This window comes from Prionailurus viverrinus, chromosome B4, assembly GCF_022837055.1.
Source record: "Prionailurus viverrinus isolate Anna chromosome B4, UM_Priviv_1.0, whole genome shotgun sequence".
In the NCBI taxonomy this organism is placed as follows: Eukaryota; Metazoa; Chordata; class Mammalia; order Carnivora; family Felidae; genus Prionailurus; species Prionailurus viverrinus.
This window is the reverse complement of record NC_062567.1, coordinates 17,288,995-17,315,848: the sequence shown is the minus strand read 5'-3', so window position 1 is coordinate 17,315,848 and position 26,854 is coordinate 17,288,995. Positions and strand designations below refer to the sequence as shown.

The following is a 26,854-nucleotide window of genomic DNA, read 5'->3' as shown; positions in this document are numbered from 1 at the left end:
TATATTATAGACCTTTCATAACTGAATTTGATTCAACTAAGCATGGTTATACTTAGTAAGTGTAATTTAACTTAGAGCTAATTAAGGAAATCTGAAGCTCAAACAGTTCTTTTTTAATTTTTAAAATTTTAGAAGTATTTATATTTTATCATTAATACATTCAGAGCATGGGATGGCATACATTTCTTTCTTTGACATTTTAAGTAAGTTTTTATCAAATAAAAATCATTTTTCCAAAATTATAACAACGTAATAGCTATGCAATTTTAAAAAGTTTTTTATAGACTTTAATGTACTTCTTTCTTTGGAAGTATTACAGTCTAATTACCCATTCAGACTATAGTGTATTTGATCCACATGCCTGATTGTCTTACAATCAGATTACCAGGGTGTTTCTTTATCATTATTTTCTTCATTAAAACAGTTGCTTTGGGGACGCCTGGGTGGCTCAGTCAGTTAAGTGTCTGACTTCAGCTCAGGTCATATTCTCACGGTTTGTGAATTCGAGCCCCTCATCAGGCTCTGTGCTGACAGCTCAGAGCCTGGAGCCTGCTTCAGATTCTGTGTCTCCCCGTCTGTCTCTGCCCCTTCCCTACTCTGTCTGTCTATCTCTCTGTCTCAAAAATAAAACATTTAAACAATTTAAAAAACAAAAAACAGTTGGCTTTGGAGCATATAACAATCATAAATAATTGAGTGAATACTTTATGATTCTAAATGCTTCTAGTTAACTTGGACAGCCCAATTAAAAATAATATTTTAATTTTTATGTAATTCATGTAGACTTAAGCAGGAATTTTAGTGTAACGTCTATTAACCACGTAATAGTGACCTTCCTCCTCCAGTTTGTTTGATCAAAGGTCAGGCTCTATGCAATATGGCAAATGAAGTTAACAAATTTGCAGTTTATCATCTCCTTATTAGTGCAACTTGAAGGGACAAAGAGAACCATCGATATTACAGTATATCATCTAGAAAAGCCTTTAAACTTATCTCCATATATTACCAAAAACCCAGGTAATCTCTTCCCCTTAAAAAGTTGAAAAATCTGTTCTTTCAAGTAGCCATTAAGTCATAATATCTTTAAAAGCACTCAATGTAGGGGCACCTGGGTGGCTCAGTCTGTTCCTATATTACTGACTAAAACTTGTTAAATTGGCATTGTCCTCTATATACTCCTAAAATCCTTTTTTTTTTAATTCCAGTATAGTTACCATACAGTGTTATATTAGTTTCAGGTGTACAAATAGTGATTCAACAATTCTAAAAACCTTAATATTCATATCTCCTTATACCTGCACAGATGAAAAACTGTCCAATGACAATAAGATTATGAAATAGTTTCAGAATTTTGAGGTCATTAGCAAGCCTCAGTAAGTAAAGGTACCAACTAAAACTGGAATTTTGATTAGAAGATAGCACACTTATATCTTCTTTGATTTGAATAAAAAATGAAGCTCTTCACCAAAAAGGTCGGAGAGCTAGGACTTATTTCACTGAGCTCACAGAACCAGCTACATAAGTGTTTTTGGATTCTCTTACTGATAAATGCAGGTGTGTGACAGAAAAAGAAAGTTAAGCTTATTCTAATAAATGATACATATTCCTTCTAACTTATGAAATACATTTGCTCAATTCAAAATGTATATACTTCCAAGAACTTTGTACCTCTAATTCTGACATCTTGCTTAATATTTACACATTATCCTAACTATTATATTGAATCATTTTACCCACAAGCATATTTTTCAATACTTCTTATTCACTGATTAATTCATCGGATTCTAATCTATTGACTACTAGGTGCAAGGCATGAACTAAGCCCTCGGGCTCCATTTGAGAACATAGTAAGCCCTGCTCTCCCGAAATTCACATTCTGACTAGAGGGACAGATTTTACTTGGTGTTCTCACTGACTAAGTTTACTGTGTCTCCCATGAGAACCTTCTTTGACAGTTTTTGATAACTGGGCTGTTAACTTTGTTAGAGACATTCAAAATTGCAGAAAGGCAGTGATGAATTTCCTTACAAACTGTACTCCGTAGTCCTCTGCTCATCTTTCCTCTTTACTCCTGCCAGTTCATGTATGTCTCCATTTTCGGCCATCAACTCCATTCTGAAGACTCCGCAATTTCCATCTTTAAAACCTCTCACCTTTCTTTTATAGCTGCCTACAGAACCTTGCTGTATCATCACACACAGTGCACCTTCAATCAATACATCTAAAACAGAACTTAAGTCTCCTGACTTTCTCAAATCTGTACTTGTACCTTAGTCTACCAGTACCATAGACTCAAGATTTTATATCTGTTTTCTTTAACTTCTTCCTGTGTTTGTAACCCAATTTATTCTGGCTTTGTTATCTCTCTGTTTTTGTATCTCCCTTTGAAATCCCTCATGGCCAGCCCTCCTTAGTCCAGTATCTCATTATTTCATGACTGGTAATAGTTTCTTGACCATTACCCTATCAGTTCATCCTGTTGGCTTTTCTCAGATTAATCATTTTAAAATACTACTTCAGGGGCACCTGGGTGGCTCAGTCGGTTGAGCGTCCGACTTCAGCTCAGGTCATGGTCTTGCAGTTCATGAGTCCGAGCCCCACGCCGGGCTCTGTGCTAACAAACAGCTCAGAGCCTGGACCCTGGTTCGGATTCTGTATCTCTCTCTCTCTCCCCCTCTCCCCTGCTCATGCTCTGCCTCTCTCTGTCTCTCAAAAATAAATAAATGCTAAAAAAAAAAAAAAAAAAAAAAAATTTAAATACTACTTCATTGGAGAGTCACTCTTTCCTAAAGTATTTTCTTACAAATTTCTCTTACCGTGATCTCTCATCTGAAGTCTTATAGCACCATTTCTGTACTGCTTATACTTGGCTGTTACAGTGCCTGGAATTATCTAGTACAATTTGTATTAACTAATGTTTATTAAGTGGCTACTATGTACTTGCTACTGTTCTGTGCACTTTGTATAAACTCATTTAATCCTCACAGCAACCCCACGTGGTATGTGCTTTTATTTTCCTCATATTACACAGGAGAGAACTGAAGTACAGAGAAGTAAAATAACTTTTTCCAAATTAGCTTACTGGCATAGCCAATGATTCATGGCATAGCCATGATTCACACCCACCTCACTAGCTTCGATCACCATGCTCTTAGCCACTGCCACTACTATGTCATTTCACTGAAAAGTTAAGACAGAGACTTAAACACATTTTGAAGGGTACTGTAAGAGCTTTGTGAGAGGTTTAAAGTACTTTTGCAGTTCAGCAGATGGCAAGATGACTTCCACCAAGGGGACAAAAAAAAAAACAAAAAAAAAAACGAAAACAAACCCAAAAGCTTTATGAGGGATTTGGAAGTCTGGTGGGGAGAAACATTCCAGAGAGAGGAATTTGCATGATATAAAGCACTCTTGAGACAGACTATTCAGAGCATATTACCAGGAATTCTAAGTAATGTAGTTTAGCTGGGACAAAGGATACTCAATGATAAAGGGAAATAAGTTGTAAAAGTAGATTGCAGCCAAATTATAGGTCTTAAATGTGAAATTAAGGTGTTTAAGTCATAATTTATAGGTTGTGGAGTGATAAGTCTGTATCTTAGAAATGTTCGACTACAATAATGTTTAAGGTCAAAGGGAAGAGAAGGACCAGCTAGAAAGTTATTACAATAGTCTAAGAAATAATGGAGCCCTGAATTAGATAACTAGCTGGAAAGTAGGGACCAGAGAAGAGACTGTATGTATCTTCTTGAATCTTCAACATTTGCCAACTGATTGGCTACCAGGGGATTGGAAGAGGCAGGTACCATTAACTAAGATAAGGGAGCATCGTTAGCAGGGAACAGAGAAAGAAGATATAATCAGTTTGAGACATATGCCAAGTTTATGATGCCAGTAGGAGGAAACATTCAGCAGACAGTAATGTAGAATTTAAGAGATCAGGATTAGAGATGTAACTATTGGAGACCTTGGTGTACATCTGATAGCTAAAACCAGTGAAGCAAGTAGAGGAAAAACAGCTAGGGGATAGATGGAGGAATCAGAACTACCGAAGGAATGTCCCCAAAGTAAGGAGAATCAGAAGGATTAAAATTGGAAGTGAGAGAGTGGAACGTTGCAGAGAGGTAAACAAATGTGGCCAATTTCTTGGCCACATTTATGAAATCTAGGTTGTGAGAACAGGAGTAATTAGGCTTAAATATGCTATTCTATTCCTTTCCCTTAGATATTTGTTTTGCCTCCTGTCGTTGACTATTCTTCTTCCAATCATTTTCTAGTCTTTATATCATACAATTCCAGATCCCTTCACAGCACCTGGAAATCATAGACTGTGGTACCTATACATGTTGTATATAATAATATGTATATGTATATGTGTGTAGATAGATAAAGTATATCCAAAATATATATGGGTAATAACATACATATGAATAAAGTAAATATTATGTTATAGGCACAACAGTAAATGTAGGTTAGGTCTTGAGAAGGCTCCCTTGGGATCCCACCAACATGAAAGACAGCTGATATGAATGAACCCTGCCCTTCCAATATAAGATGAAGTATTCAGAACAACAAAAAAATGTAATCATAGCCTTAATAAGAATAAAAGAGAAATCCAGTTTTGTTTTAGTGCCAGTAACAACAGTTCAAAACCATAGTCATAAGTAGAACTGACACCACAGAAATAAGCCTTGGTGCCTGGGGTTTTAATACCTACTTGAGTCAGAAATTGTGCCTTTGGGTTCACGGGCAGCTGGAATTGAGCCTCTTGCATAAAGCCTAGTCTCACAGGGCTACTCTCCTGTGAAAGGAGAGTGAGCAAAATTCAGTGGTCCAGAGCCATTAAAACCTGTAGGACCCTGACAAAAGCCAATGCAAAAATTGTTCTGTACCAAGAAACAGGGCTTTGGAAATTCCTGTTGAGGGAATTAAAAAAAAAAAAAAAAAGCCCCAGTAAGGATGTGCTCACAGTGAAAATATAAATTTTGAGGGTAATCAACAGCTCCAACAAAGAAGACAGTTGTAATTCCAAGAACACAAGAAAACCTGACCTGAAAGAGACCATAAATTTACTTATATTAAAATAAGTTACTTGAGAGATTAAAAAAAGGAATCAAACCATGATGAAAGAATATGACAGGAATAACAGGATACGAAAAAAAAAACAAATGAGAATGTCTGGAAATGAAATGTTCGTTGTTGTTGTTGTTAATTGTTTAATGGTTGGATTAAACTGCTGAGATGAGAATTAGTGAATTAGATGATCTGGTCAGATCACCCAGAATGTAGAATGAAGAGATGGGGAGATCTGAGAATGGCTGGGAGATATGGAAGGCAGAATGGGAAAGAACAGTATATACCTATTCAATGACAGTTTCAGAAGGTGAGAATGGGAGGTGAAGCACTCAACAAAGTAATGGCTGCGATTTTTCAGAACTGACAAAAGAGTCCTGATATAGAAGTACGCAATATCCTGAGCAGGAGAAATAAAAACAACCCATATCTAAACAAACCATGGAGAAATTGTTAAACATTGGGGCGCCTGGGTGGCGCAGTCGGTTAAGCGTCCGACTTCAGCCAGGTCACGATCTCGCGGTCCGGGAGTTCGAGCCCCGCGTCAGGCTCTGGGCTGATGGCTCGGAGCCTGGAGCCTGTTTCCGATTCTGTGTCTCCCTCGCTCTCTGCCCCTCCCCCGTTCATGCTCTGTCTCTCTCTCTCCCAAAAAATAAATAAAAAACGTTGAAGAAAAAAAAAAAAGAATTAAGCCTAAAAATAAATAAATAAATAAAATAAACATTAAAGCAAATGGAACATGCTAAAACCAGTGATGGAGAGGAAACCAAGGAACACCAGCTATACTAACAATTGCCTTCTCATCTACCACAAAAGGTATCAGAAAAAGTAGAAAAAGATCTTCAAAGTGCTGAGAGAAAATAATGGTCAACTTAGCATTTTAGGTCTAATTAAAATATTAGTTTAGTTGAGAGTAAGAATAAAGATACTTTCAGACAAATTAAAACTTAACAGCTTACGGAGCGCCTGCGTGGCTCAGTCGATTAAAGCATCCAACTTCTGATTTTGGCTCAGGTCGTGATCTCACGGTTCATGAGATCAAGCCCCACATCAGGCTCCATGCTGACAGCACAGAGCCTGCTTGGGGTTGTCTCCCTCTCTCTCTGCCCCTCTTCCACTTGTGTGCATAGGCACGCTCTCTCAAAATAAACTTTAAAAACGATTTAGGGGCGCCTGGGTGGCTCAGTCGGTTGAGCGTCCGACTTCGGCTCAGGTCATGATCTCAGTCTGAGTTCAAGCCCTGCGTTGGGCTCTGTGCTGACAGCTCAGAGCCTGGAGCCTGTTTCAGATTCTGTGTCTCCCTCTCTCTCTGTCAAAAATAAACAAACATTTAAAAAAAAAAAAAAAAAAAGGATTTAACAACTTGCCTTTCCCTAACCCTTACTATGAAGGCTATTAAAGGATATATCTGCTCCAGCTAGAGGAAAATTGAACATAGAAGAAAGGAAAGGGCAGCAAGAAAAATCTGTGACCAAAAAAATTAAATGTGATGATAAATCTTAAGTGTTGGTTGTACAAGAAACTATTGTAACAATGGCGACTAATTTGGGAGGGGTTAAGAACTAGATGGAACTAAAATACATGAGAGCAGGGGCACCCTAGTGGCTCAGTCAGTTGAGAATCCAACTTCGGCTCAGGTCATGATTTTGCAGTTCGTGGGTTTGAGCCCCATGTCGGGTTCTGTGCTGACAGCTCAGAACCTGGAGCCTGCTTTGGGTTCTGTGTGTGTGTCTCTCTCTACCCCTACCCTGCTCATGCTGTGTCTCCCTCTCTCAAAAATAAATAAACATTTTTTAAAAAATAAAATACATGACGGCAATACTTACAAGACTGGAGAAGGAAACCAGAAACATTTTAGGATCCTTGTATTGAGTGGGACAAAGACAGGAAAACTAACTATAGACTTTGTTAGTGATTATTTGTAAAAAAAAAAAAAAAGGGGGGGGGGAGTATTCACTAATAAACCTATGATGTGCAACTTTCAAAACCACTAGATGGAAGAAAAGAGAATAAGAAAACTTGATCAATAGAAGGAAAATAGAATAAAAAAAAAACACATGGTAAATTAAAAGAATAAATTAAGATAAAGAATAAGTCCTAATATTTTAACAATCACAGTAAATGAAAATAGACTTTTCAAATTGAAAAACTAATACAAAATGCAGCTACGTGTTATTTATAACAGAGACATCTAAAGCACAATGTCCCTGAAAGATTGAAAGTAAAAAGAAAAAATAAGAATCCTGACCCTAATAATCTTTATGCATCTAACATAACCCAAACTTATATATGGCAAAAAAAAATACACAATTACCACACCTTCAAGGACCAGATAACCTCTATCTTATATAAAGTATTCTAATATTCAAGGAAAAACTCCCAAAGTTTTTTTATGAGGCTAACATAATCTTAATTTCAAAATTAAATTCAATATGTATTCTGAAAAAGGAAAAATAGAGATCAGTGTTGTGTATGAATATAGATACAAAAATCTCAAAACTGTTAAGTACTGAGTTTTTAGAAGTTGTTTTCTAATGTCTTAGAGTTGCTATAAAATAATACAAATAATCCATTACACCCAACTGCCAAAATATAAAATACTGTATACTTAGTAGTGAAATCCTTAAGGCATTCCCTTAAAAATCATGAACATGAAAATAATACTTGCATTTTCTTCCATTCAACATTATCTGGAGATCCAGTTTATAAGTAACTACTCATGTGTTGTGAAACCTTAGAAGAGTTACCTTATTTTGGGGTCCTAAGTTTCTGGTCTGTTAAAGGAGTAGGATTATGACACTGACCCAGGAACAGGGACTATAGGCGATCCAGCTGAGCTCCCTGAGCCCAGTCCAGCCCAGATCAGCCATCTCTGAGTCCCACAGACTCATTCCATAAATAAATGCCCGTTGTTTTATACACTGATATTTGCAGTTGTTTGTTTTGCAATAATAACAAACTAATACACTGGCAGAGTTAAAAATTAGATGTTGGCAAGTATGTGGAGGAAAAACAGGAACTCTCCATTGTTGTCGGTGGAAAAGTAATACAATCTCTTTGGGGAAGAGTTGGGCAATAGTTCATTGTAAAGTTGAAGTTACCCATATTCTATTATGATGGATCAGAAATTCTGCTTCTAAATATATCCTCTAGGGAAACACACATATAGGTAAAGAGTCATCCAAAAGATGTTATTACAACATTCTAACAGTGAAAAATTGGAAACTGCCTAAATGTCTGTCAGTAAGGGAAATGAATAAATTATATATTACATCATACAACATGTAGTGGGTTGAATAGTGCCCTCCAAAAATTCATATCCACCCAGAAGTTCAGGATACGATCTTATTTAGAAATAGGGTCTTAATTAAGATGTGGTCATACTGGATCCAGATGGGCCCTAAATCCAATGATGAGTATCCTTATAAAAACAGAAGATTCAGAAACACCCAGGGAAGAAGTCCATGTGGTGACACAGCAGAGATTGAAGCAATGCACCTACAAGCCAAGGAACGCCAGAACACAAGGAACTTGCATTGCTGGAAGCCCCCAGGAGCTAGGAAAGAGGCATGGGATAGACTCTCCTTCAGAGCTTCCAAAAGGAACCTACCTTGATTTTAGACTTCTCGTCTCCTCATGGTGTATAGCCACCCAATTTGTGGTAATATTTCATGGTAGCCCAAGGAACTAATAACGCAACGAACACTACATACCAGATAAAATATATATGGTTGCAGTTCATTAATTTTATATACGTATATATAATGGAAAGGCATCTCATGATGATGGAGGAAAGACTTAATATTGTTAGAAGTGAATACTACTCCGAGTGATCTACAGATTCGGTGTGGTCCCTATCAGAATGGAATCTCAAGGGACCTCCCCCAGTCGTGAAAAGGGAGAACTAAAATTGGAGGACTCACATTTCCTGAATTCAAAACTGACTGTAAAACTACAGTAGTCAAACTAGGGTGGTACTGGTATAAAGACAGACATACAGACAATGCAGCAGATTAGAGAGCCCAGAAGTAGGCCTCACATAAGGGTCAAATTATTTCAGTAAAGGTACCAGGACCATTCAGTAGGAAAAAGACAATCTTTTCACAAGTAGTCTTGGGAAAAGTAGATGTCCACATGCAAAGGAATGAAGTTAGATGCTTGCTTTACACCATATACAAAAGTCAACTCAAAATGGATCAAAGACCTCAACATAAGAGCTAAAATGACAAAACTCTTTGAACAAAGCATAGGGGGAAGGCTTTCAGGACATTGAATTTGGCAAGATTTCTTGGCTACGACAACAAAAACACACAGCAACAAAAGAAAACATTAAATAAAATGGACTTCATCAAAATTGAAAACTTCTGCATATTAAAGGACATTATCAAGAGATAAGTGAAAATGGGGGTGGCTGGGTGACCCAGTCAGTTAAGTGTCTGACTCTTGATTTCAGCACAGGTCATGATCTCACAGTCGTGGGATCAAGTCCTGTGTCAGGCTCTGTGCTAGGTGTGGAGCCTGCTTGGGATTCTCTATCTCTCTATCTCACCTCTCTGTCTCTATCTCTGTCTCTTTCTCTGTCTCCCTCTGCCTCTCTCCCCTACTCGCATTCTCTTGCTCTCTAAAATTTAAAAAAAAAAAGTTTTTTAAAGAAAGTGAAAATGGAACAGGATGGGAGAAAATATTTGCAAAGCATATATCTGATAAGAGATTAATTTCCAGAACATATAAAGAACTACAACTCAATGACAACAAAAACCAACCCAATTCAAAGGTGGACAAAGGCTTTGAGTAGACATTTCTCCAAAGAAGATATACTAGTACCAACTAAGCACATGAAAAGATGCTCAACATCATTAACCATTAAGGAAATATAAATCAAATACAAATATAGTGAGATACCACTGCACACCCACTAGGATGGCTATAACATTTAAAAAGTGTTTCCTTAAGAAAGGAAAATAACAAATGTTGGCAAGGATAAAGAAAAAAATGGAGTCTTCATCAATTACTGGGGGAAAATGTAAAATGATCCAGCTGCTATGGAAAACAGGTTAATGTGTCCTTGAAGTTAGTCAAACATAGTTACCATATGACCCACTGATTCCATTCATAGGAATTGAAAACACGTACTCAAATACATGTACACACATTCTTGGCGACACCATTCACAATAGCCAAAGGTGAAACGGCCCAATGTCCATCAATAGATTCATGGATAAACAAATGTGGTAAACACATAGAATGGAACACTACTCAGCCATAAAAAGGACTGATTCATGTTACAATGTAGATGAACACTGAAACATTATGCCACTAAATTGTACACTTAAAAGAGTTGATACGGTACATTTTTATATGATGTATACTTTGCCACAATAAAAACTTAGTAAGTGCAGGTTTGTGGCAGTTCTGTGAACTGGGTAGGAAGTGGCCGCCGAGGGGAAGCGGTGTTGTGGCTGAGGCTGGTAGGAAAGCAGACACCAAGATCAGACTTCCCTCACTTCCACCTCCCGTCAGAGTACTGGGACCTATTTGCGAGTTCAATAACCCAGGACTAACATTTATTAAATATTATTTTCTAGGGCCTTAATATATGCCCTTAATCTGTGACCTCACTTCATATGCTCAAATGTATCTCCTTCATGCTGTGACGACAAATATTTCCAATGGTTTGAGACATTAGAGCTCTTATTCTTATGTACCTATAACATTATCTGTGGAACTCTAACACTTGAGCCGCATTAAGCATTGAGAACAAAGCCTGGTTGAAACCCTCATCTCGACTGTTCCTTCCCTTCCCCTCTTGCCAAGCCGAGGTTTGGTATGGGCCCGCACCACCCGCTCTTAAACCTCCTGCCCTTTTTGAATGGAAGCTTTACTCTTCCCTTGGAAAAGCAAGGGAGCTTAGTCTGCTAGGTTACTTAAAAGAACTGTTTAGTGGCAAATTACTGCCCCTCTCAGAAGGACCAGAATCTTTGTTTCTTTCAATCATTCATTCAGCATAATAATCATAAGTTCGCCGGCATGGTCTAAATTGCTCCCCACATTTTCACTTGCGGATAAATTTATTATATCCCATTTTTACTCTCAAATACTGAAAACACATGAAGGAATAATAAAGCACTTTGTACATTATTGTTCAAACAAAATCTGTTGGCTGATACTATTTATATATGTGGAAAGCATATCAGAAGCCGTACATTTTTAAGACTAGATAAGGAAGGAAAAAATATATAATGACAGTTGAATAGCTTTTCTTGAGAGTGAGGAAAATGAACAACAGTGAGAGAAAAATAGCCACAAATGTTAACTTGGGGGGACAAAAACCCCTGAACTTCTCTGTCTAAAAATGCAGTTAGATGTGTGGTGGTGCACACATACGGGTACCATGGAAGGTATCGCGCTGCGATTTGATCCTGGTGTAATAGTGGCTTTTATACTTTTCACGTCCACTTCTCATCCTAGGAGTCGTCGAACAGCTGTGTAGCTGGTCATAAGGAGGTCTGAATAAAACATGAAAATCTGCCCTTCAAAGAAGTAGTTCTTCGGTGCACCCTTCCTCTAAGTTCTTGTTTGCCCCTAAACAGCCTCTAATCGATTTGGTTGGTGGTTTTCTAGATTTAAGTCTCTGAATTTGCAGAGATTGGGGACCTAAAGAACACCTGTTTTTTAAATTCTCATTTTATAAATTATTCTTCTTTATTATGTTTTCCCCTGCTCTATTTTTATTCTTACCCCTTTTCTGTAAGTTTTACAGGCCTTCCCTTGTTGATGGTTAATACCTGATACTACCACATGGTATTCTTTCTGTCAACTCAACAAGTATTTTCTGAGCACCTAGTATGTTTCTAGGACTTTGTTATCAGACAACATTTACAGAACAAAAAGGAAATAATGATATTTCTCCTCCTCTATAGAATTTGCAAGTCTTGTCATGACTATTATGATGCTGTTTCAAATTGTAATCCTCCCTTAACTTTGTAGAAGCATTGAAAAGGTGTCCCACTTCAGCAATTTGGCTGGATGTATGTTTAAGATGTTTCATGGTACAATACCTATGCCCATTGCCAGTGACAGCTTGACGCTTACACTGGTAACCTATAAAACTGATACTGTGTTACTGGGCTACAGCGGAAAGCCTCCGGTCTTAACTTGGCTTTGCCAGTGATTATCCCATGAACCTAAGGAAGTTTTGTTCGACTTCTGTAGGCTTCAATTTCTTCTCTTAAATTATCTCTGTGATCCTTCTAATTCTAAAAATCGTATCAAATATTACAGCATATACACTATTGAAATGCAGCTTTTCTAAGAGAATAGAACTCCAGTATACATAGGTAATACTGAATAATATGACTTTGACAAGTACTGGATTGGCCATAGTTGAACAGAATGGAAAGAATACTGCAGATTTCTCATTTCCCCTGTACCGTTAACAATCATAAATCCTGATTTTTTAAATCCCTTCAATTGCTTTTTATTGCAGTTATTTCTTTCCAAATAAGATAATATGGGAAATTTTCTACTGGAGACAAAATACCTATTCCTTTGAGGTTACGTTTAACTTTAAAACTTATAAATACATAGCTGATTCGAATGTTTGTAGTAGCACTATCGATAATAGCCAAATCATGGAAAGAAACCAAATGTCTGTCGACTGATGAATGGAAAAAGAAGATGTGGGGGGCTCCTGGGTGGCTCAGTTGGTTAAGCAGCTGACTTCGGCTCAGGTCATGATCTCATGGTGAGTTTGAGCTCTGCGTCGGGTTCTGTGCTGACAGCTCAGAGCCTGGAGCCTGCTTCAGAGTCTGTGTCTCCCTCCCTCCCTGCTCTTCCCCCACTTGTGCTCTGTCTCTTTCTCTCTCAAAAATAAACATTAAAAAAAGGAAGAAGGTGTGGTATATATATACAATGGGATATTTCTCAGCCATCAAAAAGAATGAAATCTTGCCATTTGCAACAACGTGGATGGAACTAGAGTGTATTACGGTAAGCAAAATGAGTCAGAGAAAGACAAATATTATATGATTTCACTCGTGGAATTTAACAAACGAAACAGATGAACATAGGGGAAGGGAAGGAAAAATAAGATAAAAACAGAGAGGGAGGCAAACCATAAGAGACTCTTAAATTCAGAGAACAAACTGAAGGTCGCTGGAGGAGTGTTAGGTGGAGGGATGGGTAAATGGGTGATGGGCATGAAGGAGGGCACTTGTTGGGTGAGCACTGGGTGTTATATGTAAGTGATGGGTCACTAAATTCTCCTGAAACCATTATTACGCTGTATGTAAACTAACTTGGATTTAAGTTAAATAAATAAGTGTGTAGGTAGGTATGTATGTATGTATGTATGTATGGTATAAATACATAGGTAAAAACATCCCCTGAAACATGAAAATGTGTCTTTCGCAGACTTCTACTTAGCACGAGATCTACATTTTGAGCCTCACAAACCCTGGGGAAAACATGTAATTATTTTTACTTCCCTTTGTGTATGTTATTCACTTCAAATAATACATCTAGACATTATTTTTATACCTCCAATAAGCTTTCCACTTATTTCTCCTATGGGTTCTTGTATTTTTCCCCAAAAATACTCATTCAGCAATTACTCACTGACTTTATAATGCACTACAGGCATTGAGGATATGTAAATGAAAGGCATGATCCCAAAACTTGAGATTATCATATACACAATTACATAAAGAGACCATCATAATATAATACAATGATTTTTTGTAAAAGTGTACTGAAGGTATGGAGTACCTCAGAATCCTGGGAGTTAGAAAGCCTTCACAAAGGAAATCTATTCCCCCCTGCCTTTTTTTTTTTTTAATGTTTATTTTTTGAGAGAGAGACAGCGTGAGTTGGGGAGGGGCAGAGAGAGAGGGAGACAGAATCTGAAGCAGGCTCCAGGCTCTGAGCTGTCAACATAGAACCCGACACAGGGCTCGAACTCACAAACCTTGAGATCATGCCCTGAGCCAAAGTCAGCCTCAGGTGCTCCCTCCCTTTTTTTAATTGAAGTACAGTTGACCTACAATATTAGTTTCAGGTGTACAATATAGTGATTCTACATGTATATACATGAAATGTTCACCACGATAAGTGTAGTTATTCTGTCACCATACAAAGCTATTACAGTATTAATTCCCTATGCTGATTAATTCCCTATTCCCTGTTAATTCCCTAGTTCATCCTCATGATTTATTTTACAACTGAAAGCTTGTACTTCTTACACTCTTTCACCTATTTTGCCCATTCCCCCCTGGAAATCATCAGTTTGTTCTCTGTATTTATGAGGCTGTTTCTGGTTTTTTAGTTGTTGTTTGTTTTGTTTTGTTTTTGATTTTACATAAAAGTGAGAGCATATAGCATTTGTCTTTTTCTGTCTGACTTAGTTCACTTAGCATAATACCCTGTGGTCCTTCCATGTTATTGCAAAGGGCAAGATTTCATTCCTTTTGATGTCTGAGTAATACTCCATTGTAGGGGCGTCTGGATTGTTCAGTTGGGTAAGCATCTGACTTTTGATTTCAGCTCATGATCTCACAGTTTCGTGAGTTCGAGCCCCATGTCAGGATCTGTGCTTACAGTGCAGAGCCTGCTTGCAATTCTCCCTCTCTCTCTCTGCTCCTCTCCTGCTCGCACTCTCTCTTTCTCAAAAATAAATAATAAATATTTCATTGTAGATATATATACCACATCTTCTTTATCCATTCATCTATCAGTAGATACTTGGGTTGCTTCCATATCTTGGCTATTGTAAATACCGCTGTGATTAACGCAGGGGTGCATGCATAAATCTTTTTAAATTAGTATTTTGTTTTCTTTGGGTAAATACCCAGTAGTGGGATTACTGGATTATATGGTATTTATATTTTTAATTTTTTGAGGAACCTCCATACTGTTTTCCACGGTGGCTGCACCAATTTACATTTCCAGTATCGGTGCACAATGGTTCTTTTTTCTCCACATCCTTGCCAACACTTTTTATTATTTGTCTTTTGATTCTAGCCATTCTGACAGGCGTAAGGTGTTATCTCATTGTGGTTTTGATTTGCATTTCCCTGATGATGAGCGATATTGAGCATTTTTTCATGTGTCTGTTCGCCATCTGTGTGTCTTCTTTGGAAAAATGTCTATTCAGGTCCTCTATTTTTTTTTTTTAATTTTTTTTTTAACATTTATTTATTTTTGAGACAGAGACAGAGTATGAACGGGGGAGGGGCAGAGAGAGAGGGAGACACAGAATCGGAAGCAGGCTTCAGGCTCTGAGCCATCAGCCCAGAGCCTGACGCGGGGCTCGAACTCACGGACCGCGAGATCGTGACCTGGCTGAAGTCGGACGCTTAACCGACTGAGCCACCCAGGCGCCCCTCAGGTCCTCTATTTTTAACTTATAGATTTTTTAGTGTTGAGTTGTATAAGTTCTTTACATATTTTGGATTAACCCCTTATCAGCTATATTGTTTGCAAATATCTTCTCCTGTTCAGTAGTTTGCCTTGTTTTGTTGGTGGTTTCCTTTACTGTGAAAAAAATTGATTATTTTGTTTCCTTTGCCTGAGGAGACATGTCTAGAAAAATGTTCCTGTAGCCAGTATCAAAGAAATTAATGCCAATGTTTTCTTCTAGAAGTTTTATGATTTTAGGTTTCACATTTAGGTCTTTAATCCATTTTTAGTTTAATTTTGTGTATGGTATGAGAAAGTGGTCTAGTTTCGTGCTTTAGCATGCAGCTGTACAGTTCTCCCAAAACTATTTCCCATTGTATATTCTTGCCTCTTTTGTTGTAAATTAGTTAACCGTATAATTATGGGTTTATTTCTGGGCTCTTCATTCTGTTCTCTTGATCCGTGTATCTATTTTTTTGTCAGTGCCATACTGTTTTTTTTTGTTGTTGTTGTTTTGTTTTTGTTTTTTTTTTTTATTTTCTGAAATTTATTGACAAATTGGTTTCCATACAACACCCAGTGCTCATCCCAAAAGGTGCCCTCCTCAATACCTATCACCTACCCTCTCCTCCCTCCCACCCCCCATCAACCCTCAGTTTGTTCTCAGTTTTTAACAGTCTCTTATGCTTTGGCTCTCTCCCATTCTAACCTCTTTTTTTTTTTTTTCCTTCCCCTCCCCCATGGGTTCCTGGTAAGTTTCTCAGGATCCACATAAGAGTGAAACCATATGGTATCTGTCTTTCTCTGTATGGCTTATTTCACTTAGCATCACACTCTCCAGTTCCATCCACGTTGCTACAAAAGGCCATATTTCATTTTTTCTCATTGCCACGTAATATTCCATTGTGTATATAAACCACAATTTCTTTATCCATTCATCAGTCGATGGACATTTAGGCTCTTTCCATAATTTGGCTATTGTTGAGAGTGCTGCTATGAACATTGGGGTACAAGTGGCCCTATACATCAGTGCTCCTGTATCCCTTGGATAAATTCCTAGCAGTGCTATTGCTGGGTCATAGGGTAGGTCTATTTTTAATTTTCTGAGGAACCTCCACACTGCTTTCCAGAGCGGCTGCACCAATTTGCATTCCCACCAACAGTGCAAGAGGGTTCCCGTTTCTCCACATCCTCTCCAGCATCTATAGTCTCCTGATTTGTTCATTTTGGCCACTCTGACTGGCGTGAGGTGATACCTGAGTGTGGTTTTGATTTGTATTTCCCTGATAAGGAGCGACGCTGAACATCTTTTCATGTGCCTGTTGGCCATCCGGATGTCTTCTTTAGAGAAGTGTCTATTCATGTTTTCTGCCCATTTCTTCACTGGGTTATTTGTTTTTTGGGTGTGGAGTTTGGTGAGCTCTTTATAGATTTTGGATACTAGCCCTTTGTCCGATATGTCATTTGCGAATATCTTTTCCCATTCCGTTGGTTGCCTTTTAGTTTTGTTGATTGTTTCCTTTGCTGTGCAGAAGCTTTTTATCTTCATAAGGTCCCAGTAATTCACTTTTGCTTTTAATTCCCTTGCCTTTGGGGATGTGTCGAGTAAGAGATTGCTACGGCTGAGGTCAGAGAGGTCTTTTCCTGCTTTCTCCTCTAAGGTTTTGATGGTTTCCTGTCTCACATTTAGGTCCTTTATCCATTTTGAGTTTATTTTTGTGAATGGTGTGAGAAAGTGGTCTAGTTTCAACCTTCTGCATGCTGCTGTCCAGTTCTCCCAGCACCATTTGTTAAAGAGGCTGTCTTTTTTCCATTGGATGTTGTTTCCTGCTTTGTCAAAGATGAGTTGGCCATACGTTTGTGGGTCTAGTTCTGGGGTTTCTATTCTATTCCATTGGTCTATGTGTCTGTTTTGGTGCCAATACCATGCTGTCTTGATGATGACAGCTTTGTAGTAGAGGCTAAAGTCTGGGATTGTGATGCCTCCTGCTTTGGTCTTCTTCTTCAAAATTCCTTTGGCTATTCGGGGCCTTTTGTGGTTCCATATGAATTTTAGGATTGCTTGTTCTAGTTTCGAGAAGAATGCTGGTGCAATTTTGATTGGGATTGCATTGAATGTGTAGATAGCTTTGGGTAGTATTGACATTTTGACAATATTTATTTTTCCAATCCATGAGCAGGGAATGTCTTTCCATTTCTTTAAATCTTCTTCAATTTCCTTCAGAAGCTTTCTATAGTTTTCAGCATACAGATCCTTTGGTTAGATTTATTCCTAGGTATTTTATGCTTCTTTGGTTAGATTTATTCTAATAAATCTTTGGTTAGATTTATTCCTAGGTATTTTATGCTTCTTGGTGCAATTGTGAATGGGATCAGTTTCTTTATTTGTCTTTCTGTTGCTTCATTGTTAGTGTATAAGAATGCAACTGATTTCTGTACATTGATTTTGTATCCTGCAACTTTGCTGAATTCCTGTATCAGTTCTAGCAGACTTTTGGTGGAGTCTATCGGATTTTCCATGTATAATATCATGTCATCTGCAAAAAGCGAAAGCTTGACTTCATCTTTGCCAATTTTGATGCCTTTGATTTCCTTTTGTTGTCTGATTGCTGATGCTAGAACTTCCAGCACTATGTTAAACAGCAGCGGTGAGAGTGGGCATCCTTGTCGTGTTCCTGATCTCAAGGAAAAAGCTTTCAGTTTTTCCCCGTTGAGGATGATGTTAGCTGTGGGCTTTTCATAAATGGCTTTTATGATCTTTAAGTATGTTCCTTCTATCCCGACTTTCTCAAGGGTTTTTATTAAGAAAGGGTGCTGGATTTTGTCGAAGGCCTTTTCTGCATCGATTGACAGGATCATATGGTTCTTCTCTCTTTTTTTGTTAATGTGATGTATCACGTTGATTGATTTGCGAATGTTGAACCAGCCCTGCATCCCAGGAATGAATCCCACTTGATCATGGTGAATAATTCTTTTTATATGCCGTTGAATTCGATTTGCTAGTATCTTATTGAGAATTTTTGCATCCATATTCATCAGGGATATTGGCCTGTAGTTCTCTTTTTTTACTGGGTCTCTGTCTGGTTTAGGAATCAAAGTAATACTGGCTTCATAGAATGAGTCTGGAACTTTTCCTTCCCTTTCTATTTCTTGGAATAGCTTGAGAAGGATAGGTATTATCTCTGCTTTAAACGTCTGGTAGAACTCCCCTGGGAAGCCATCTGGTCCTGGACTCTTATTTGTTGGGAGATTTTTGATAACCGATTCAATTTCTTCGCTGGTTATGGGTCTGTTCAAGCTTTCTATTTCCTCCTGATTGAGTTTTGGAAGAGTGTGGGTGTTCAGGAATTTGTCCATTTCTTCCAGGTTGTCCAGTTTGTTGGCATATAATTTTTCATAGTATTCCCTGATAATTGTTTGTATCTCTGAGGGATTGGTTGTAATCATTCCATTTTCATTCATGATTTTATCTATTTGGGTCATCTCCCTTTTCTTTTTGAGAAGCCTGGCTAGAGGTTTGTCAATTTTGTTTATTTTTTCAAAAAACCAACTCTTGGTTTCGTTGATCTGCTCTACAGTTTTTTTAGTTTCTATATTGTTTATTTCTGCTCTGATCTTTATTATTTCTCTTCTTCTGCTGGGCTTAGGCTGCCTTTGCTGTTCTGCTTCTAGTTCCTTTAGGTGTGCTGTTAGATTTTGTATTTGGGATTTTTCTTGTTTCTTGAGATAGGCCTGGATTGCAATGTATTTTCCTCTCAGGACTGCCTTTGCTGCATCCCAAAGCGTTTGGATTGTTGTATTTTCATTTTCATTTGTTTCCATATATTTTTTAATTTCTTCTCTAATTGCCTGGTTGACCCACTCATTCGTTAGTAGGGTGTTCTTTAACCTCCATGCTTTTGGAGGTTTTCCAGACTTTTTTCTGTGGTTGATTTCAAGCTTCATAGCATTGTGGTCTGAAAGTAAGCATGGTATAATTTCAATTCTTGTAAACTTATGAAGGGCTGTTTTGTGACCCAGTATATGATCTATCTTGGAGAATGTTCCATGTGCACTCGAGAAGAAAGTATATTCTGTTGCTTTGGGATGCAGAGTTCTAAATATATCTGTCAAGTCCATCTGATCCAATGTCTCATTCAGGGCCCTTGTTTCTTTATTGACCGTGTGTCTAGATGATCTATCCATTTCTGTAAGTGGAGTGTTAAAGTCCCCTGCAATTACCACATTCTTATCAATAAGGTTGCTTATGTTTATGAGTAATTGTTTTATATATTTGGGGGCTCCGGTATTCGGTGCATAGACATTTATAATTGTTAGCTCTTCCTGATGGATAGACCCTGTAACTATTATATAATGTCCTTCTTCATCTCTTGTTACAGCCTTTAATTTAAAGTCTAGTTTGTCTGATATAAGTATGGCTACTCCAGCTTTCTTTTGGCTTCCAGTCGCATGATAAATAGTTCTCCATCCCCTCACTCTCAATCTAAAGGTGTCCTCAGGTCTAAAATGAGTCTCTTGTAGACAGCAAATAGATGGGTCTTGTTTTTTTATCCATTCTGATACCCTATGTCTTTTGGTTGGCGCATTTAATCCATTTACATTCAGTGTTATTATAGAAAGATACGGGTTTAGAGTCATTGTGATGTCTGTATGTTTTATGCTTGTAGTGATGTCTCTGGGACTTTGTCTCACAGGGTCCCCCTTAGGATCTCTTGTAGGGCTGGTTTAGTGCTGACAAATTCCTTCAGGTTTTGTTTGTTTGGGAAGACCTTTATCTCTCCTTCTATTCTAAATGACAGACTTGCTGGATAAAGGATTCTTGGCTGCATATTTTTTCTGTCTAGCACCCTGAAAATCTCGTGCCAATTCTTTCTGGCCTGCCAAGTTTCAAAAGAGAGATCAGTCACGAGTCTTATAGGTCTCCCTTTATATGTGAGGGCACGTTTACCCCTTGCTGCTTTCAGAATCTTCTCTTTATCCTTGTATTTTGCCAGTTTCACTATGATATGTCGTGCAGATCGATTCAAGTTCCGTCTGAAGGGAGTTCTCTGTGCCTCTTGGATTTCAATGCCTTTTTCCTTCCCCAGTTCAGGGAAGTTCTCAGCTATTATTTCTTCAAGTACCCCTTCAGCACCTTTCCCTCTCTCTTCCTCCTCTGGGATACCAATTATGCGTATATTATTTCTTTTTAGTGTATCACTTAGTTCTCTAATTTTCCCCTCATACTCCTGGATTTTTTTATCTCTCTTTTTCTCAGCTTCCTCTTTTTCCATAACTTTATCTTCTAGTTCACCTATTCTCTCCTCTGCCTCTTCAAGCCGAGCTGTGGTGGTTTCCATTTTGTTATGCATTTCGTTTAAAGCGTTTTTCAGCTCCTCGTGACTGTTCCTTAGTCCCTTGATCTCTGTAGCAAGAGATTCTCTGCTGTCCTGTATACTGTTTTCAAGCCCAGCGATTAATTTTATGACTATTATTCTAAATTCACTTTCTGTTATATTATTTAAATCCTTTTTGATCAGCTCATTAGCTGTTGTTATTTCCTGGAGATTTTTCTGAGGGGAGTTCTTCCGCTTGGTCATTTTGGATAGTCCCTGGCGTGGTGAGGACCTGCAGGGCACTTCCCCTGTGCTGTGGTGTATAACTGGAGTTGGTGGGCGGGGCCGCAGTCAGACCTGATGTCTGCCCCCAGCCCACCGCTGGGGCCACAGTCAGACTGGTGTGTGCCTTCTCTTCCCCTCTCCTAGGGGTGGGATTCACTGTGGGGTGGTGTGGCTCGTCTGGGCTACTTGCACCCTGCCAGGCTTGTGATGCTGGGGATCTGGCGTATTAGCTGGGGTGGGTAGGCAAGGTGCTCGGGGGCAGGAGGGGCAGGCTTAGATCGCTTCTCCTTAGGTGATCCACTTCAGGAGGGGCCCTGTGGCAGCGGGAGGGAGTCAGATCCGCTGCCGGAGGTTTGGCTCCGCCGAAGCGCAGAGTTGGGTGTTTGCGCGGAGCGAGCAAGTTCCCTGGCAGGAACCGGTTCCCTTTGGGATTTCGGCTGGGGGATGGGCGGGGGAGATGGCGCTGGCGAGCGCCTTTGTTCCCCACCAAACTGAGCTCTGTTGTCAGGGGGCTCAGCAGCTCTCCCTCCCTTTGTCCTCCAGCCTTCCCGCTTTCCGAGCAGAGCTGTTAACTTATGACCTCCCAGACGCTAAGTCGCGCTTGCTGTCAGAACACAGTCCGCCCGGCCCCTCCGCTTTTGCAAGCCAGACTTGGGGGCTCTGCTTGGCCGGCGAGCCGCCCCTCCGCCCCGGCTCCCTCCCGCCAGTCCGTGGAGCGCGCACCGCCTCGCCGCCCTTCCTACCCTCTTCCGTGGGCCTCTCGTCTGCGTTTGGCTCCGGCGACTCTGTTCTGCTAATCCTCTGGCGGTTTTCTGGGTTATTTAGGCAGGTGTAGATGGAATCTAAGTGATCAGCAGCACGTGCGGTGAGCCCAGCGTCCTCCTAAGCCGCCATCTTGCCGCAACTCCAGTGCCATACTGTTTTGATTACTATAGCATTGTAGTGTAGTTTGAAATCTGGGGTTGTGTTACCTCCAGCTTTGTTCTTTCAAGACTGCTTTGGCTCTTCAGGGTCTTTTGTGCTTCCATAGAAATTTTAGGATTATTTGTTCTAGTTCAGTGAAAAAATACCATTACTATTTTGGTAGGGATTACACTGAATCTGTAGATTACTTTGGGTGATATGGATATTTCAACAATATTAATTCTTCTAATATATGAACATGATATGTCTTTTCATATGTTTCATCTTGAATTTCTTTCATCAGGGTCTCAGAGTTTTTAAAATACATGTCTTCATCTTCTTGGTTAAATATTCCTAGGTATTTTTTTTGTTTTATTTTATTTATTTTTTTTTTATTTAAGTTTATGTATTTATTTTGAGAGAGACAGAGACAGTGCAAGTCAGGGAGGGGCAGAGAGAGAGAGAGACAGAGAGAATCCTAAGCAGGCTCTGCACTGCCAGGGCAGAGCCAGACATGGGGCTTGAACTCACAAAACCGTGAGATCATGACCTGAGCTGAAACTAAGAGTCACACGCTTAACTGACTGAAGCCACCCAAGTGCCCACTTTTTTTTTAATGTTTATTTATTTTTGAGAGAGAAAGAGAGCATGCACTAGTGGGGGAGGGGCAAAGAGAAAGGGGAACAGAGTTTTTGAAGTGGGCTCCCCACTGACAGCAACACAGGGCTCAAACTCATCAACTACAAGATCATGACCTGAGCCAGAGTCGGACACTTAACTGAGTAGGCCACCCAAGTGCCCCTTGATGCATTTGTAAATGAGATTGTTTTCCTTCTCTTTCTAGAAATTCATTATTAGTGTATAAAAATGGCACAGATTTCTATATATTAATTTTGTATTCTGCAACTTTACTGAATTCACTTATTATTTCTGTTAGTTTTTTGGTAGACTCTAGGGTTTTCTATATGTCATCTGCAAATGGTGCAAGTTTTATTTCTTCCTTATCAATGTGGATACCTTTTATTTCTTTTTCTTGTCTGATTGCTGCAGCTAGGACTTTCAGTATGACATTGAATAAAAGTGGTGAGAATAGGGGTGCCTGGGTGGCTCAGTTGGTTAAGCATCCGACTCTTGATTTCAGCTCAGGTCATGATCTCATGGTCCGTGGTTTGAGCCCCGCATCTTCACTGACAGTGCAGAGCCTGCTTGAGATTCTCTCTCTCTCTCTCTCTCTCTGCACCTTCTGCACACTATCTCTCTCAAAATCAAAATCAACTTAAAAAACAAAAGTGGTGAGAATGAACATCCTTGTCTTCCTTCTGATCTTAGAGGAAAAGCTGAAGACTTTTCACCATTGAGTATTGTTAGCTGTGAGTTTGTCATATATGGATTTTATTATGTTGAGAGATGTTCCCTCTAAACGTACTTTGTTGAGAGTTTTTATCACAAATGGATGTTGAATCTTGTCGACTGCTTTTTCTTTATCTATTGAGATGATCATATGATTTTTAATCATTCATTTTGTTAATGTGGTGTGCCACATTGATTGATTTACATACATTGGACCATCCTTGTATCCCTGGAATAAATTCCACTTGATTGTGGTGAATGATCCTTTTTAATGTATTACTGATTTCTGTTTGCTAATATTTTGTTGAGGATTTTTGCATCTTTGTTTATGAGGGATATTGGACTATAATTTTCTGTTTTTGTAGTGTCTTTGGTTTTGGTATCAGGGCAATGATGTCTTCATAGAATGAATGTGAAAGTATTCCCTCCTCTTCAATTTTTGGACTCATTTGAGAAGAATAGGTCTTAATCTTCTTTAAATATTTGGTAGTATTCACCAGTGGAGCCATCTATTCCTAGACTTTTGTTTGTTGGGAGTTTTTGATTACCAGCTCAACTTCATTACTAGTAATTGGTCTGTTCAAATTTTATATTTCTTCCTAATTCAGTTTTAGAAGATTATATGTTTCTAGGAATTTATCCATTTCTTATAGGTTGTTCAATTTGGTAGGCATATAATTTTTTGTATTTCTATGGTGACAGTTGTAACTTAGTGTCTTTCATTTCTGGTTTCATTTGAGTCCACTCTCTTTTTTTTCTTGATGAGTTGTCTGAAAGTTTATCAGCTTTGTTTATCTTTTGAAACAATCAGCTTAGTTTTATTGATCTTTTCTGGTTTGTTTGCTTGTTTTTAGTTTTTTTTAAATTTTTTCCACTCTGATCTTTATGACCTTCTCCTTCTAACTTTAGGCTTCATTTGTTCTTCTTTTTCTAGTTCCTTTCAGTTTGTAAGGATTGTTTAAGATTTTTCTTCTTTCTTGAAGTAGGCAGGTATTGCTACCAACTTCCCTTTCAAAACTGCTTTTGCTGTGTCCCAAAGATTCTGACCATTGTGTTTCCATTTTCCTTTGTCTCAAAGTATTGTTTGATTTACTCTTTAATTTCTTCATTGACCCACTGGTTGTTTAGTAAGTTGTTGTTCAGCCTCCATATGTTTTGTGTTTTTTCCAGTTTTTTTCCTTGTAATTGATTTATAGTTTCATACTGTTGTGTTCAGACAAGATGATTGACGATTTTAATCTTCTTACATTTGTTGGAACTTATTTTGTGGCCTACCATGTGATCTATCCTGGAGAATGTTTCATCTGCATTTGGAAAGACTGTGTATTCTCTGTTTTTGTTTGGAATGTCCTGTATATGTCTATTAAGTCCATCTCATCTAATTTGTCATTCAAAGCCACTGTTTCCTTATTGGTTTTCTGTCTGAATGATCTATCCATTGATGTAAATAGGCTGTTAAAGTCCTCTACTATTACTGTATTACTGTCAATTTCTCCCTTTATGTCTGTTCATATTTGCCGTACATATTTGTTTCTATTTGTGTTCCTAGCACAGATATATAATTGTTTCATCCTCGTGTTGGACTGATCCTTTAATATATATGCCTTTCTTGGTCTCTTGTCACAGTCTTTTTTTAAAGTCTATTTCGTCTGATAATAATATTGCTACCCCAGCTTTTTTTCCATTCTCACTTGTATGGCATGTGTTTTTTCCATCCCTTCACTGTAAGTCTGTGTATGTCTTTAGGTCTGAAGTGAGTCTTTTGTGTATTTTAACTGGAGCCTTTAGTTCTTTTATTTATTTATTTTTTAAAGTAGGCTCCATGCCCAATGTGGAGCTTGAACTCACAACCCTGAGATCAAGAGTTACATGCCCTATCAACTGAGCCAGCCAGGTACCCATAGTTCGTTTACATTTAAGGTAATAATTGACAGTTATGTATTTGTCGCACCTTTGTTTATTGTTTTCTGGTTGTTTTTATACACTTACTCTATCCCTTTCTTTGTCTCTTACTCTGTTCTCTTGTGATTTGATGACTTTCTTTTGCTTTAGGCTTAGATTCCTTCTGTTTAATTCTTGTATCTTTATAGGTTTTTCACTTGTGGTTAGTGTGAGGTTCATATATAACATATATATAGCAGTATATAGTAAGTTGATGGTCACTTAAGTTCAAACAATCCTAAAAGCACTACATTTTTACTCCTTCCTCCACCTTTTATGTATATGACACATTTTGCATCTTTTTATTTTTTGTTTCACTTGACTAATTATTTTAGATATAAATGATTTTACTGGTTTTGTTTTTTAACCTTCAAACTAACTTTATAAGCGATTACTCTACTGCCTTTCCTATTCCAGGGAAATTTTTTCCTTTCATAATTGCCTTCTAGTTATGGCCCTTCTTTTTCTGCCTAAAGAAGTCTATTTAACATTTCTTATATGGTTAGTTGTGGTGAACTTCTTTAATTTTTGTTTGGGAAACCTTATCTCCCCTTAAATCTGAATAATAACCTTGTCACAGTATTCTTAGTTGTAGGGTTTTACCTTTTACCACTTTGACCTGTAGACTTTCTGCTGAAAACTCAAGTTATAGCCCTGTGGGATTTCCCTTGTATTTAATTAGTTCTTTTTCTCTTGCTGCTTTTAAGATTCTCTTTTTAATTTTTGACATTTTAATTTTTATGTGTCTTGATGTGGACCTCCTTCAGTTCATCTTGTTTGGGGTTCCTGGACCTGAATATCTGTTTCCTTCCCCAGGGTAGGGAAGTTTTCAGTTGCTATTTTTTTCAAATAAGTTTCCTGCCTCTTTCTCTCTCTCTCTCTTCTTCTGGGGCTCCTGTAATTCAAACGTTATCATGCATGATGTTGTGCCAGAGGTCTGTTAGCCTGTAATTTTTTGTAATTCTTTTTTTCATTTTGCTGTTCAACTTGGTTTCCACTACCCCATCTTCCAAATTGCTGATCTGTTCTTATGCATCCTTTAATCTGCTGTTGATTGCCTCTAGTATATATTGTATTTCAGTTACTGTATTCTTTAGCTCTTTTTGGTTCTTTTTTTATATTTCTGTCTGTCTGTTGAAGTTCTTCCTGAGTTCTTCCACTCTTCTGTTATGTCCAGTGAGCATCTTTATGACCATTAGTTTGAACTCTTTGGTAGATTTGCTTATCTCTGTTTCATTTAGTTCTTTTTCTCAGAGTTTATCTTGTTCTTTCATTTGACATCTATTTCTCTGTCACCTCATTTTGTCTGATTCTGTGTGTTTGTTTCTATGTATTAGACCAGGTATAGCTCCCAGTCTTGCAGGCGGTGGCCTTGTATTGAAGGCGTCCTGTGGGGCCCAGGAGCACACTTCCCCTGGTTATCAAAACCAGGCACTCCAGAGGTGTCCCCTGTGTGGGCTGCACGTGGCTTCTTGTTGAGACTGGGCTGCAACTACTTTGGGCACACTGGTGGGTGGGGCTAGCCCCCAGCTCAGCTGCTTGTGAGGACCAGCCGTGGCTACTGTGTGCGCACTGGTAGGTGGGCTCAGCAC

General features: G+C 38.5%; 1 protein-coding gene across 1 annotated transcript in view; it reads left to right on the top strand.

The window, feature by feature from the left end:
* The window catches only part of DNAJC1 (DnaJ heat shock protein family (Hsp40) member C1), a 226,776-nt gene that overhangs the window by 151,985 nt on the left and 47,937 nt on the right, over positions 1 to 26,854 (top strand). The window lies entirely within an intron of this gene.